Genomic DNA, 16,569 nt, shown 5'->3' with positions numbered 1-16,569 from the left:
CCAGTCTGGGTACCTGCTCAAGTTCTCCCGTCCTCCCTCTGTTGGTTCATGTATTTGTTTTCTATACACACTTGATGTGTCCTTCTAAGCCACCTTAAACCTTTGTGGAAGGAGTCAGAGCATGGGTAGATGGGTATATGAAGTGGGGCACAGGTCACTGAATGGATGGTGTGTGGGTGCATGGCTGAGGGGTGGATGCATGGATGGGGAGAAGGATGGATGGATGGATGAATGGAAAGGGTGAATAGATGAAGACCTAGATGGGCAGATAAATGAGTGGATGGACGGATGGATGGATGGACGGATGGATGGCTGCCTGTCCTCTGAGAAACTCTTCTTTCTCGTGACTTTCTCTCTACGCTCAGAATTTACACATGCGTTTTTCACGGTGACAATAATCTCCCAATTGGGACGATAATTGGTTCTCGGGAGGTGAGAAAATTCACCCTCGTTCTATGTATAGCGTTCAGAAACACATACGGACAAGCAGCGTGCCGGTTAAAATGTCACCAGGGGACAGACCAGGGGGAAATGTGTAGAAAAGCTCGTTAGTGGGCCATAATGAGTGCAGGCGCCAGAACACGGGGGAGGCCTGCCGGCTCGGGCAGGGCCCCCCATCTTCCTGCAGAGTGAAGAGGTGCGTCCACGGAAACCTACCTGCACCACACACGGGTTCCCCTCGTTAGCGAGTGTGCTGAGCTTGCCCTCAGGTGGCCCCCGATGGGCCCACGACCTGAGGTCAGCAGCGTCCTCCCTCCTGCTGAGCGTGGGCTGCCCCGACGACTCGATTCTAACCAGCGACAGGCAGCGAAGGGGATGCAATGTCGTGTCCTGGATGAGGTGACAGGAGGCGGTAACGTGTGTTTTTCCAGCGCTCTCTCTCTCTCACTGGCTCCCGAGGAGATCGGCGGCCCTAGGGAGAGACCCGTGAGACAAGAAATGAGGGCGAGGTGTGGGCAGCCGGTACGAGGGACCTGACCCTCTCTGTCCGATAATCGGCAAGGAGCTGATTCCAGTAAATCTTCTCCAGCCCACCTTCGGGTAAAACCCCACTCCCGGCTGACGCCCTGGCTGCAGCCTCGCCCGACCCCACAGCAGAGAGTCCGTCCCAGCCACCCCCAAAGTCCTGAGCAAAGAACCTGCGTGATGACCAGTGTGTGTTTCGAGCTGATACTCGGCTGGCAAGGTGTCCCACGGCAACAGGCAACCAGCACGAGGAGCTTAGCGTCCTTGACTGGCAGCCAGGAACACGCTAGAGCCGACGCACCCACCACATACAGCAAATGCCGATTCTGTTCGTTTACTTCCACATCACATGATGGCCACTAGACGGATTTGTGCAATTTGAAGGTTCCGTTTGCATATAATTGGACCTAACACGGTAGTGAGACCACAGCCTTTCCTTCTTGGGAGGCGGGAGCTGAGAGTCTGGGCGCCGACTGCAGAGCCACGCGCTTGGGTTGCTGCGAACCTGCTCCGACCCGTGTCCCTCCGTGACCGACTCACTTAGTCAGCAACCGGCCTGCTCGTTTCTTAGCCTGCCTGCTCGGTGGCGTTTTATGTGGGTGCGCGGCGTGCTGGGCGGCCCCCTGCCCAGGGATTTGCGGACGTGAGGATCGACGATGCGTAAGGAAGAGGGCTTCACCCCGTGTTCAAGGGTTCCCGGGTAACTGTAGAGAGAAGACAAGGGCAGAACAGAAGAGGGGGGCATGACGCAGACTCCCCAGTCTCAATGCCAAGGTCATCGTGCTGAGCTACTTCTTGTCCTAGCCTTGCAGAGCAGGTCAGGGGATGTCCAGGTTTGCCTACAATTCTTCACGGCCACGTGCCTTCCCAGGAGAGTTATTAGCGGGGCTTCCTCCCGCTCCCCCCAGCATCTCGGTTTGGGGGGCAAATGCATGCCCCTCCTTCCTCCCACTCCACATTTCTAGAACCCATGGCAGGAACACCAGGCAGCAGTAAGGGATGTGGAAGTGGGGCTTGCTCCCCACCGTTATAAAATGCGCCATCTACGGCACGGTGGTTCGACGTTGATGACAATTCACGCAAGAGATGGCTGAAATCGCAACCACGAAGAGCTATTTTGCTGCTGACAGTGACTTGGGCGCAAACAAGCCAAGGATCTTCCAACCAGAAGGGCTCGCTTTGCCCCAGGTGGTTGAAGTTCATGTCCGATGGGCTTCCCAGTCCAGCACTTCTTGGAAACAGCTGCCTGTCTACCCACTGTGTCTGCTCTGCCTTTACCGGAGGAGGACAGGTCGCGACCACTGAAGGGAGACGCCGTACCCCACGCTGCTTGGGAAATATTAGAGGGCGTTTGGAGGACTCATGTGGGCATGGATCAGAAGAAGTTCTTACAACACGGAACATTTGCAAAAGTGAGCTCCCCCTTCCGCCACCCACCAGAGACAGTCGAGGAAGAAGAAGATGTATTGTATCTGTCTTCCTTCTGTTGCCCCAGATGCCAAGTCTTGAATGTCCCTCTCACTTCCCCCCTCTCTGTGGGGTCCCTGAGTTCCAAGGACGGGCGTAGGCCGCTTGCCACTGGCTCTTCAACCCTCAGCGCTCAACTTCACCGACACGTCGCCCCTCAGGAACTACCGAGAGCAACGGTGCCCCTGGCTGGAAGGGGATGAGGGGTTTGGGCTGCGCTGTGGTGCGGCTCTCCGCGGGAAGGGCGGGGTGCAGACCCGAGGTGGACGCTGGGCGTCTCCTGTGGAATCCTCCCGCCTGCTTTCGTTCGCCCAGCATTTCTGAAGCGCTCTCTCTCGGAGAGGGCCTTGCTACTGCGCATCTGACCCGCTGGGCGGATCAAAGTCACACAAGAGTTTGCTGGCCACACAGCCTCCTGGTACATTGTATTTCGGTGTTGTGGCTGTCATTCCCGGGCTGCTGGGCCCTTCCATCACCCAGGGGGGAGACGCGGGTTTTGGTAGCGTGAAACGACTCCGGATCTGTGTTCCTGACCCCCACAGTCAGACCCTCCTTCCTGATCTCTCACGGTACAAAATGGGCATAAAGCACTCTTTGCGCGAGACGTACTAACAACGCACAACCCCCAGGAAAACCGAGCAGCACACGCGGAGGACAAAGGGAGCTCACTGTGTTCATTTGCAACTAGTTGCTTGACGTCCGGGAGGGCCGGCCCGCTGCAAAAGTCGGGGCAGCGGCTCTGACCACATGTGCCCGAGTTTAATGTTTCCTTAGAAAAGCCGGCGACGCCCCGCGAGTCAGCCTAGGGGCAGGCCGAGCCCCGCGAGTCAGCCTAGGGGCAGGCCGAGCCCCGCGAGTCAGCCTAGGGGCAGGCCGAGCCCCGCGAGTCAGCCTAGGGGCAGACCGAGCAGATGGGCCGTGCGCAGGGACGTAGGTGGCAGTGCTCAGCCACGCAGCACAACTGTCACAGACTGTCCCCTGGCTCGTCTCTTCATCTGCAGTGAAGAGCTGTTCTGTGGAAAGCCCCCTTCTTCCTTGCCCCCCCTCCCCCGCAGGAGGGTCTGCACGGCATTACCTTGACCTGTCTCCACTGCCATGAGAAAGAGGAAGTAGAGACCAATCAAAACTTGCACTCCTAAAGGGGAGAGCCCGTTTTTATAATTTAAAAGGGCGCACAGACCACTTCCTTCCTTGCCTTTGGCCCCAGACAGTCAACCCTCTGCTCTGCAAGGTCGCAGAGGGTGTGAGCCGTAGGCAGAGCCCGAGCACAGATGGGCTTCGGCAAGGTGGGAACCCGGCCTCCCGTGGATGGCTGCCCCTCTGGCCCCACCGGGCGCTGGCCGGTTGTCTCCGAGCAGAGCGGATGGGCGGGGCGGGGCAGGCCTCCGCCCTCTGCAGGTGGAAGACAGCCTCCTGCACTCTGTCCGGCACAGGACGGTCATTCTCTGGAGCCCTGGGAGGCTTCAGGCAGGAAAGAGGGCGGCACCCCGACAACCCCGCTGCGTACAGGCTGAGCCCGGGACCAGCCTACTGCGCCTTCCTCATGCCCACAAACCCACCACCTGCCAAAATCCTTCTGGGGCCGTGCCCAAGACATGCCCCGGCCCGCTTCTCCCCGCAGAATCCGGGCTCCCACTTCCCAGCAGAGTAAACGCAATCTCATGAAGACCCCTGGCTCACGTCAACAGCGCATCGGCACGGACCCGCAAACCCACCCACCACCACGGGGGACGCGAGCGAGCGAGGAGCTAGCAGACGGCCACGCACGGAGAGATGGTAAGAAGTAGGTCACGGAGCCTGGCAGTGAGGGATTGGAGTAATTTGGCGGCTGGAAGGGGGAATATTTCCGCAGGGACTGGAGCCTGGAGGATGAGTTCTGTTCTACCAACACATCCATGTGCTTGTTACCGGGAGGAAAGATACAGAGCTGTTACTGCAAGGGGCAGGCTGGGGCGCCCCCTATCGGTCCTTTGGGTGGGGAGCGAGCCTCATTTTCCACGGTGGGTCCCTCCCCTCCAGCACAGCACCCCAGGGTGCACACACGGTCACCGAGCTTCCAAAACGCTCTCTTTTGGCACTCGAACTTCCTGGCTTTCTCCCTGTGACGCCCACCCCAGTAGCGGCCACCGGCTCCATACAAATCCCCTGATAAAACCCACCTACCACACTCAGCCGGCAGATGTTTGCAGGGACCCCAGCTGCTCACATTAACGTTGCCCCAAAGTGTCAGGGGCCCCGGAAAGAGCCCGCTGCTGGTGACGAGGACGTTGCTTTGTTCGGCTGGGTGGTGGGTGCCCAGAGCTGCCCCGCGGACACACGGTGGTCATCGCAGGCGGCCACCTGCTCCGAGTGGAGGGGGAAGGCGTGTTTGTCTGGAAGCGAGACTGCGGTGGCGGGGGCGGGGGAGACATGTCATCACCAGGTTACAGGTTGCTCCCCAATACGGGTTTGGAATGACCCGTGTCTGCGGGCCCACAGACACCCACAGGATGACCCAGGGAAGCCACACCTCCCAGAGGTGCTGAGAGGAGGTACTCATGGCCGTCAGCACTGACCTTCAGCGCAGAGGGAGGCACAGGCTCCGAATGCCCACCGGAGCTGCTTAGTTTTCCTCTGCAGGCTGAACGAAGCCCAAGGCCCTCCTTACGTGCAACATCAACATGTGCTTCCTCCTTTATCTGCTCTCCCGTGGCTTCTCCGTATCTATATTTAGAAAGCAAACGTGTTTGTCTTCAGTTCTCGGGGCAGTTGATCGGTGTCGGCGCAGCGATAAATTATCACCAATGGGCCCCTTGTTGGTAACATATGACTAGAGTGATAACTCAGAAGCACGGAAAAAGAAACAGTTTTGCAGTTCCAAGAGGCTGACGTGCGGAAAACCACACGCAATCCAATGCACTGTGTCTCAGGAATGTACAAGGATGCTACATTGTCCCAGGACAAAAGCACCGTCTTTTACAAAGGAAACATTGAAGCGTTTGCTTGCAACGCAGAAATAGTGAAACTAACCATGCCTTCATGCAAACCTGTGGGCATGGGAAGTGCAGAGGCCTTCCCTGGAAACGCTCCAATATTCTTCCTTTTCTCTCAGTGCCCGCGAGCACGCCGGCCCCTTTTCACGCCCCTGGCCCAGCTCCGCTGAAGAATCGCACCACCCCGCTTCCCCCTTACCCGGCAGTGCCCCGCTCTGGCTGAGGGTGAGGAGAAACGACGGGAGATGCTCAGGGCGGCATGCACATCACCTGGCTTGCTGTGCCTGCTTCTTCTCTATCGCCTTCAGCTCCAAAGGATGCTTATGCCCAAGCGGCCTCTTGTGGGACGGCCTGTGCTGCTCTCTTCAACGCTATGCTGAGTGAAGTAGGGCAGACGCCAGAGGGCGAGCGTTCATTCCTCTATTCCACTTGTATGTGGCACCCGGAACAGGAGAAATCAGAGATGGAACGTAGACGCGTGGCTTCCAGGGGCAGGGATGGGGAGTGGTTGCTGCGCGGGCACGGGGTGTCATACTTTCCCGGGAAGGCGAGGGAAGCTGTGGACACGGGGGGTGGCGGGATCACAATAATTTGGACGTACATCATGCCACCGTTAAACACACAGGTGAAACACGTTGAAATACAGGTGATGCGTTGGGGATGTATATTGTAGCACAGTTTTTAAAGATTAAATAAACATCAGTGCTAGCCTATAATGAATTCTTCTTTTAAAAAAAGATTTTCACAGAGAGGGGAAAGGAGGGAGAAAGAGAGGGAGAGAAATATCCGTGTGTGGTTGCCTCTCGTGCGCCCCCTGCTGGGGCCCTGGCCCGCAATCCCAGCATGTGCCATGAGTGGGAATCAAACCGGCGACCCTTTGGTTCATAGGCCGGCACTCAGCCCACTGAGCCACAGCAGCCAGGGCTAGAACCAATTCTTAAAGGAGGGTTGGGATTCCGAAAGAAAGAGAAATGTGTGGCAGATGGCTGTAGACGGCTCCATGCAAAGGATGTTCCAGAAGCATCCATCCTTTGTGAGCCGTGGGACGGGTCGTCACGGAGCCTCAGGAAGCGTTGGAAACGTATTCGATGTTAGCCTGCGGCATTGCCCCTGTGCTGTGCGACCCTGTAGTGAGTCTGCGGGGAGGTGTGTCATCCGTTTCAACATCTCGAGTCCCTGGTACGTTGGAGTCGAACGTCCCCATGTCTGTTCATTTTCGGCAGCGTCTCCTTTCAAACGAGACACTCCAGTGGGGTTGCCCACAGCCGCGGCCGGAGTAGGCACTCACTGTGCTTCCCACCCCGAAACCAAGGTGAATTCCTGAAATAGTTTGGAACCGCAAACGCCTGCCCCCCACGGGGCGATGCCCAGAGGCGAGCGTGGCCTGGTTGTCCCCACCGTCCTCAGCTGAGTCACGTCTGTGGTCACTCGCCCGGAAAGAATTCTTCCGAAACGCCGACTGCCCGCGGCCCCGCTCCAGGAGCCACGGGCCCCCAGGCAGTGTGGGGACAACCGTGTGGAGAGAACTTTCCAAAATGCGCCCCGTCTCCCTGCCAGGGTGGGATGAGGCTGCAGCCCGAGGGTGCGCGCTCAGAGTCTGTCCCTCGTTCCCAGAAGCTGTCAGCTGGGGCCCACGGCCGTGACGCAGCTGCTGCCAGTGCAGGGAGTCCCGGCAAGGGAGGGAGGGGCAGAGAAAATGTTCTGCACACATCCAAGAGCTGCGTTTTGACATACCCCAGGTCACATTCGCAGCCATGTGAACGAGGCTCTTCCACCCACGGCAGGAAGTGCTAACTAACACCGCCTCCTGTTCCTCCCTGCACCCAGCACCCTGTGCAGGCCGTCTGCCGCCAGCTAGGTCTGCAGCGCCCATGGCTTTGATTGCGGACAGTTTACCGCCAGGCTCCCTTCCGCGTGAGGGTCCCCCGTGAGCCTCGGAGGATGGGCGGCAGCAGCCAAGGGGCGAGCTGGGGCCGGGGTCCCCGGGAACGCCGGGCGTCTGGAAGGACTGCCCACCGACACCTCGTCCTGCGGCAGCCTGTGAACTGGGCACACGTCGCTGAGCAGGGCCAGTGCACTCAGACCGAGCTGCGGCGGGGAGGCGGGGCCAGCTGTCTCTCAGGGCTTCTCCCGTTGACTTGGCCCTGGGCTGGCTGCCGGCTCCCTCCAGTCCCTGAACAGAGAGCGCTCAGGTTCGAAAGGAATATGGAGATGGGCAGAGGACGGCATCCTTCCAAGGCTTTTTGCCAAGCCGGCTGGAATCATCCTCTTAGAAGATTAGGATTAAGGAACATCCCTGCCTGGCTCACATGGCCAAGGGATCGTGGGAAAAGCAGCCCAGTGGCTTCACACAGCACGCAGCAAGTTCCAGGGCCCCGCCGCCCACGTTCCCATGGGCTTGTCCCTCCTGCACCCTGCTGGCTGGCGTCCCTGGCCCCATTTGCCCGGGTGGGACTCCCTCCAGACACCGCCCGGGCAGTGCCTCCATCCCGGGCCGCATGTCCAGTGCCCTGACCCTCCACACCCCCTCGGTCTCCCCAAGCCCGCCGTGGTGCTGCAGACAGACAAGAGCATGGTGGAGACCAGAGGGAAGGCGGTGAGGGTTGGGAAGGGTCACGGGGGTCACACACGTGGTGACGGAAGATGATTCCACTTGGGGCGATGGGCACCCAGTGCAATAGAGAGATGATGTGTCACAGACCTGTGTCCCTCAGCACGCATGATCCTATGAAGCGACGTCACCCCGATACACGTAAGGAACTAAAACAAAATAAATACCGTTTGTCACATGGGGTGCTTTAATGTGCATCGTTATTTTGTGAGCTCCGGATTTAGGTCCTCGCCACAGGCCTCTCGCGACCTCCTCCCTCTCGAGGCACGTGTGGGAGAAAATGAGAGGTCCACACGTCGGCTAGGAACTCAAGCCACGGTTCCCGGGTAAGTCAGAGCAAGGCCTTGGGGACGTGCTTCACGAGGAGACGGCCCAGTTGACGGGCAGAGAAGGCGAGCCAGCCAGGTGAGCCAGGCACACACGGTCCCCAGGGTGGGGGCGTCTTCCTCAGGGCCCCCGAGAGCTGGTGCTGCGTGTGGGTGCAGCTTGGAGAGCCAGCCGTCTGCCCGTGCGCTGTCCCTCAAAGTACGGGGATGCCTTTAGCTCCACAGAAGCTTCTTGGAAAACCCACAGCTCTCCTTTCCTTTCCCAGCTCATCTCTGTGTCTGCCTCTTGTTGCAGAAAAGGGAAGAGATCTCAGCAGAGCCGATGGCCAAGCACGTGGGAGCTTCAGAATGTCGTGGGGCGGGGCTCTGAACTCACAATAAACCGCGGCAGGATAACGAGGAATCTGCATCCCAGTTCTGGGTCCTGAAGCATCCACCTGGATGTCTGTATTATCACAAGTTGAACAAAAGATTCGGTCTCAGCACAGAAGCCTCCCACACCTCGAGCCAAGCAGTTGCCTCGCGGAACAAACAGGCACTAAGCAGCGGCTGCGTGGGGCTCACCCTGAGGGTGCGGTGAATACAAGAAGAGATGGCCCCCCTCGCGGACTTGCGTTCTGGACGAGAAAGCAGACCACCGATCTTATGAGCAGTAGCTCATAAGGCCACCTCAGATGGGCATTCGGGGAGGCGGGCTGGGAAGAGAATGAGACAGGGCCCGAGGTGCGGCCGGTTTGCACGGAGAGGCCAGGCAGATGTGTCTGGGACCGAGCCCTGGGGCAGCTGAGGCAGAAGCCACTGAGAAGGCCCACCCGGGCGGCAGGTGCTCCGGAGAGGCAACGGCTTCTCTCTGAGGTCAGGTGGAGGCTCACACACGTATTTGTTTTTTCCCAAAAAAACACAGCTTTTCGTTCAGTGTATTTTCTCACTTTTTTCCTTTTTATTGAATTTACTGGGGTGGCACTGGTTACCAAAACATTGTACAGGCTCCAGGTGCACGATTCCACAGCACGTGCTGTGTGTTCACGGCCCCGAGTCACGTCTCCGTCCACCACCACTCACCCCCTTTACCCTCTTCTACCTGCGCCCCTCCCAGCCCACCCCCGGGGAACGCATCCAGGATTCGCCACTGTGGCGTACGCACTATTTGGAGCCAAAGACATTTGAGAATCCACTCATGAAGGAAGAGGCATTGTCTGAACTCTCTTTTTTTGGCTGAAGACAGAGTTTTCCCAAAGTTTCCAAATTCCAATCCTTCCCCTTCAAGGGAGGCTGCTTGTACCAGGCAGAGCCGACTGCCACCAGCAAGGAGCCAGACGAACACAGACCTAAACGGGGTCCCGAGTCTGTAGAACCCCCTTGCGTCCCCCTAAAGGCCTGCTGATGTTTCCGAAGCACGAGCTGCATTTCCCGCAGTGGCTGCGAAGCCTGGGTATGAACTCGGAACTGTACCCACGTCCTCTGGCCAGCGGCTGTGGGAGAGCCCGTGTGAGTGTGTCCGGGAGACAACTCGGGTCGACGCCGTGGGTGAGTCAGGTAAATGGGCACGCATGCCCGCAGTCACCGGGCCTGAGCGGCCGGGGGGCAGAGGCTTTCCTGCCTCACACCGCGAACTCCCTAACAATGGAACGGAGCCTTTTCAGACGTGAAGCAATGCAGCCCTAAGCCACATTCCACACGCCAGCCTCCGAGGGACACCGGAAGGAGGGCCAGGCAGTTAGACAGACGTGCTCCAAGGGGTGTGGGGAGTGTACGGGGGAAAAAAGACAAAGAAAGGATCGTTATGCACGCAAGACAACTATCTGTGAAGAAATTCCAGGAGAACCTTTAAGGAATCTATTAGCTACAGGGTTCCACCCAGCTCCTGAATGCAAGAGAAACAATTTGCCTCCTTTCGTACCAGCAACAATGAATGCGAACACATCATCGAACAAGCACTATATTAAAAATACACAGAAATTCCACGACGCAGTTCCTAAAATATACCCACCACGATGCATAACGCCCGTTATGCAGAGGAGGGGGCGTGTTTGTGACGCAGGTCAAACATGTAACAAATGGACAGGTGGACTTTGTGCACTTCGGGGAAGATTCAGTACCTTTAACAATGTTTACGATGCTCACATGAAGCGATACATTCAATGCAAATCAGCTACCGTAATCACAATAGAGTGTTTCTTTGAGCAGGAAAAGCAGGTTCTTCTTTGGGGGGGAAGGTACGTGTCTCACAATTGCCAATTTTGTTGTTGTTGTTGTTTTGTGGATACGTGGAAGGAGAATAAGGGAGATGAGGAAGCTCTCCTCCCGACCCGCATCCCTGAGAGAGTGACTGTGGTCAGTAAGAGCGTGACCTGGGTGGTCCCAGGGCTCGTGGAAGAAGTCCCAGATGAAGGCATCACAGACACGCAACATTTGGCCAAACATGACGGGAAATCACCCGGCGCCACGGGCAGGCTGGTCAGTAAGAAATGCTCTCGCAGATTTATGTAAAAACAGCACGGACACAGTGCTTACTTTTAAAAATCTGGGGTAGAAAAGCACTCATAAAATGTCCAAACAGTTAGAAGAAAGTGCATTAAAATATATGGGAGACCTTGAACTAGGAAAAGTTTCCCAAAGACACCAAGCACCAACCACATTACAACCACAAGGCTCCTGCGTGATAAAAGGCATTGGCACGCACGAGGAAAGGTAAGCCGTATACACGGAGAGACTCCCAAGGAACACAACCGACGTGGATGGCTCCCCAGCTCAGTGGGAACCCCCCACATCAGTGAGAAAAGAGAACACGCACGAAGAAAGCGATCAGATAATAGAAAAGGGTCGTTTATAGCGAAGGAGGTGGCCCAACTCAACACTCGAGGCAAATTCCTCCAGACCGGAAGAAAGTGCCGTTTCAACAACGGGGACGCCGAGGAGGTTGGTTTTATAAAAGTGACAGCGTGACACCTCTTTTCTAAGCGGAAAAAAATGGAACGCTTCCTGCTCTCCGGGTGAGTCTGAAGTAGTTCACTTTTTAACAATATTTCACAGGTGCCACGCTGGTTGAATACAAGACTTGTCGATGGTACATGCCACTCAGTCCTGGAAGGAAATGTGTTGCTCCCCCTCCGAAGAGCCTTATTTTTTTTTTTTTTACCTGTGTTTTCCTACATGTTAATCTTTTTTCCCTCGCAGTTTTAGTTCCATTCAGCCCCACTCCCTGAAACAGAAGAAGCTCAAACAGAAGCCATTTCCCGTGAATGTGATTTGAATTGAATCATGTCAAAAGTCACCCCCCGTGGCAAACATGTTTTACAAAGTCACGGATTTTCGCTTTCTCAGCGACAGAGACATTTCCAGAGGGACAATATCTGAGAGCAAAGTGGGCAAATCGAACCCTCCCAAGGTCAAGGAAAACAATGAAACCATCTCTTCCGTGTTCCCGGAAAGGAGCACGCTTACCGGGCAGAGAACAGCGGAGGATGTGCCCTTTGCAAACAGACGCTCTGCGGTTTTGGTTCTTTTCTAATTTCATGATGCTGGACAACAAACCCTCAGAAATATGCATGAGAAGTCATCCACTGGCAAAAAAAAAAAAAAGTAAAATAAAATAACTAAGGTCAGAGGAAAGGAAGACGCTGCCAAGGCATTGAGAGAGTAGGCAAGTTCGGGGAGCATGTTCGATGAGCTCGGTCTGTCTCGTTGACCTTGTAATGTAATAACCCGTTAATTAAACAATGTTCTCCATTCACGTAAGAGCCCCTCTTTTGTGCAGAAGTGGGGACATCTGGACGTCATTCGGTTCAACAGTGGGGACATATCTGCCACGTGCAGAACTGCCTCCCAGTCACGTCCGTCACCCCAACTAGTTTCTCTGCGCGGGTCACAGCCACCAGACGAAGGTCACATAGTCTATTTTTTAAACGTCAACCCTCATCTGAGGGGACGTTTATTGATTTGAGGGAGAGAGAGAGAGAGACATCGATGTGAGAGAGAAATATCGACTGCTTGCTTCCCACAGGCGCCCTGGGTTGGGATTCACACACACAACCTAGGCCTGTGCCCTGACCGGGAATCGAACCCACCACGTTTCGGTGCCTGGGATGATGCTCCAACCCAGCGAGCCACCCGGCCAGGCTCCAATAGTCTATTTTAATTGACCCGACTCTGCGATTTGACAAGGTGAAGCACTGCTGATAGCCCGTGCTTAACGAAAAGGAAATGCTGTGTGTTTAAATGAGCACACGGACAATGGAAGGAATGGCGGAGCCCACCCTTGCCCGCGGCTTGCACGACACCCCCGTGGTCTGCAAACGGTTGTTCTTGGGTCCAGTGTGCCGGGGCCCCAAGGACATGGCCACGGTCGATGTGGATCACGAGGAAGACATGTTCTCTCAGCAAGGACGCGGTCAGGACACAGCTGAGAGAATGTGGCCGTTTCCCAGGACACGACCCCCAGAGGATGCAGGGGGTGAGCCCCGAGCTCGCCCGAAGCCCACGCTTTCTCCAGTCCTTCCTCTAGCTTGCTTCTGAACGACCCGTGCTCCATCGTGGGGACAGCGTGTCTCTCACCGACTCACCTGTTTCTCCTCCGTCTCAGAGAATCCCCGGTCTTCCTCCCGCACATGCTTCAGGTGAAAGACTTCATCGGCCCTTAGGGGCTAAAGTACTTATCGCTACGCCACAGCCTGCTGTCCTGGGTGTAGGTTAAAAAACACTCCCTGAAGCAAACCCCAGCGTGGAGTGTCTCCTTCTCGTCCAGGGCAGACGGTCGGAAAACACCTGCTCTGGGAAATGTGTCACCCACAGTCCAAAGCAGCTGAGCGATTGTTTCTGTCGTGCGCAGGGACCCAGAACACACGTCACTCAGGAAGCAATCCTGGGGATAGACGTACATTTGGAGACGCGTTCCGATTGCATCACAGATCAGTCCACATTGAACAGGCGTGACAGTTACCGCCACGGGCACGGGAGAGGCGGCCACCATTGGGCCGAGGAACGGAGTGTCACTATGGGTGACACGCGGAGCTGCCAAAACCAGTGTGGATGCTCGCGACCTCGGAGGGACGGACGGTGTCGGGGTAAATGATGCCGACGACGTTTAAAAGGTGGCAATGTGACACTTTGGGAAGCAACAGAGAGAGGGCTAAGACGCAGTTAAATGTCATGGATGACACAGTGAAAGAAAGGGTTCGACTGTGGAATAAAACCAAAATATCAATGTCTGACTCCCCCAAAAGTGTTGAGGGAGAGAGAGAAGGAGAGCACACGACTTTGCCAGTGAGAAACGAGCTCTAACCGTCGACGAGGACGGAGTAACAGATCTGAGAAGCACTTAACAGGACAGTGTTCCATTCGGTTTAAAAGTCTCTATAAAAGTCACAGTTAAGACATAAATTCACGTATCAGGAGAGTTTGGAGAAATGAAAAAGGCCAGTTATGGTGCTGGGAAGTCAGCGTCCTGTGGAGGAGCTGGCGTCGGGGGCAGGGGGACCTGGTCGTGGCGGAGAAGACACCACGAACACCCTCAGGCGCCCAGGCTTGGTTTCTGACCCCACTGCGGTCAGCAGGAGACGCGGCAGGCCCGGCGTGGAGTCCAGCTGCGGAATTACCACGTGCCGGTTTGCAGGACTGGCCGTCTGGACGTCTCAGCCCCCTGCCCGCTCACCCAGTCCCCCATCCCGCTCCCTTCTGGCCAGTGCCAACATGCTGTTTGTATCTGTGAGTCTGTTTCTGTTGGGTTCGTCTGCTTTGCCCTTTAGATTCCTCATGTACGGGAGACCATACGGTATTTGTCCTTCTCTGCCTGACTCACCTCACTGAGCCCAAGGCCCTCCACGTCCATCCGTGTCGTCACCAATGGGAACACGTCCTTCCTTTCTGTCTTGTGTCATGGATGAGCAATATATCCCATTCTATGTACGCACCACACCTTCTCGATCCACTCCTCTGTTGATGGCCACTTCACCACGTTCAAGTTGCCAGTCGCAGGGACGTCACGTCCAGCGCAGGGAGTATAGTCAGCAGTACTGTGAGAAGGGTGCGTGTGCCAGGTGGGTACTAGACCGCTCAGTGAGGGATCAGTGAGGTATACAGAAGTCGAAGCGCGATGAGGTACACCTGAGACATGCAATGTTCAATGTCAAACACACACTGGCAGGGACGCTGGGCCAATGGCGGACAGCGTAATACGGTTCTCAGCAGATCCCGCTATGATCTGTAAGTAGCCGAAAAACAGCAGAGAACGTCCTCAAACCCTTGTCCCACTTCCGACGTTAGTGACGTGAATGGGTTTTAGGAATTTTCCTTCAGCAATTTTCTGCGTGTGACGCATGACCTCGCTGCCCAAAATGAACACTTGCCTGCACAGACAATTGCTCCTGTGAACTCAGCGTTGTCAGGAAAAAAGAGTGATTTATTGGTCCGTCCTGGTGAATAGAAGTCATTATTTTTGGCACATGTCATGAAAAATGTAATAGGCTCGTTTTTGATAACCTCTGACCACGGGCTAATTCGTTTGCTTGCTGCGGAATACATTTCGCTGATAATTTATCCTGGAAACTCGAGAGAGAAAATTTATGCTTGCTTGAAAATTGTGCTTCTGTCCTAAAGGTGTTGTAAAAGTTTTTCCCACAGCCAGGTGCGTTACGGAGATACCCCGCCATAAATATGAGCCACATTCTCTGGAACCATCGGCAAGGAAGAAATCTGGTATCAACACTGAGTTCTCTCTCCTGGAAGCTACAGGGCCCCTTTCCGGGGGTGATAAAAGATTTAGCACGCCTGCCATCTCCAAGCCTGCAGGGGCTCATCTTTCCTTTCAAGTGTCCATGCGTTCATTCATTCCACAGACGTTACTCAGGTTTGCTCTCCGTGAGCTTGTCCGTTTGCATCCAGCAATGGGTTTCGAAAGCACAGACACACGGAAGCATAGAACCCTAGTGTGTAAAGTGACCACATCGCACAGTGTTCTGAGACCAGCGGAAGCGAGGGAGAGAAGGAGGGAAGGAGGGAGGGGCCGAGGGAGGGACCGAGGGAGGGAAGAAGGAAGGGAGGGAGAAAACTGTAAATACAGTGGTGTTACGTTTCAGCTCTCAGGCAGGTCAACAGCCAAATTAACTAACTAACGAAGTTCTCAGGTAAGTGCTGGATCCATTTGGCCCATTTTATTTTCATTATGGGCATTATTACTGTTGGGGTTGGGGCTGATTTTACAAACCAGCCTGGCACCTGGGGCCGCTTCTGTCCCCGCTCTGCAGGCCGAGTTCACCCGTGCCCGGAGCCCCTCCCAGGAGAGGCCTCCGCCACCTGCCGACCACAAGCACAGGTTTGGGGGCCAGTGGTGGTCCCCAGAGGCAGTGCCGAGGGACAAGGACCCCGCCCTCTTTTCAGCCAGGGCCTTTGTGGATTGCAGACTCTCCTTCGCTGCCGAGTGCCGGGTGCGGGTCCTGGGTGGGTTCGCACAGTGCGGGACTGGGGCTGGGAGTGCCGAGGGGCAGGCAGGCAGGCAGGTGCTGGGGCAGGACCTAGGTCAGGGATGCAACATCCCACCTCCCAGTTAGGAAAAGATGCGGAGTCATTCGAAAATGCTGAAGAAGGACGACGAGGGAAGAGCGCCGCAAAAATAAAATACAGTTTGGCACACGTTCCCCTCTTCGTGTCTATATTTAGCCATTTCACACAGCTAGTGCGTTTCGGTCAACACAGCCTTACAAGTACACTGTTGACTGTAACGTTTTATGTAGGAAATGAAAGCAGGAGCTGGTAAAAACACAGCCCCAGGCCCCCAGCGCGCCTCTCCGCCCGCCTCCGCGCTCTCCCACACTCACCTCTTCCCTTTAATGATAGTTTTTCGCAACTACAGTTGATATTCAGTATTGCAGCACTTTGAGACGCCCGGGGCAGGGGCCGGGCACGCATACAACTTAGGAAGCGGACCCCCGATAAGCCCAGCGCGCACCGGGCACCACACGGAGTTACCACAGTGTTCGAGAAAGTCTTTATGTGTTTCGTGCATGGCCTTGGACGCTGATAACACACGGGGCGCTTTGCCCGATGCGCAGGGTGCGCGCAGCCGTGCACACGTAAGTTTCCTTTGTCCGTACACCGGCCCCGGTGAACAATTACAATCGGAAGTGGTTTTGCTTCTTTGGCACATTTCTGGTCCCCGCACACGGGGGTGGGTGTGCTGCTGACACGGAGTTGGGGGAGGCCCGGGAGGCGGCTGGAAGGCCCGCAGTGCACA

General features: G+C 55.9%; 1 protein-coding gene across 2 annotated transcripts in view; it reads right to left on the bottom strand.

Moving 5' to 3' along the window:
- PUDP (pseudouridine-5'-phosphatase) overlaps positions 1–16,569 on the bottom strand; it is a 208,348-nt gene that overhangs the window by 122,649 nt on the left and 69,130 nt on the right. For both annotated transcript variants that reach the window (XR_008425977.2, XR_011650802.1), the window contains exon 4: positions 658–913. The gene's annotated coding sequence lies outside the window, so the exon portion shown is untranslated. The remainder of the gene's footprint in view (positions 1–657; positions 914–16,569) is intronic.

Source organism: Desmodus rotundus, chromosome X, assembly GCF_022682495.2.
Source record: "Desmodus rotundus isolate HL8 chromosome X, HLdesRot8A.1, whole genome shotgun sequence".
Taxonomy (NCBI): domain Eukaryota; kingdom Metazoa; phylum Chordata; class Mammalia; order Chiroptera; family Phyllostomidae; genus Desmodus; species Desmodus rotundus.
This window is presented reverse-complemented; position numbering and strand designations above follow the sequence as displayed.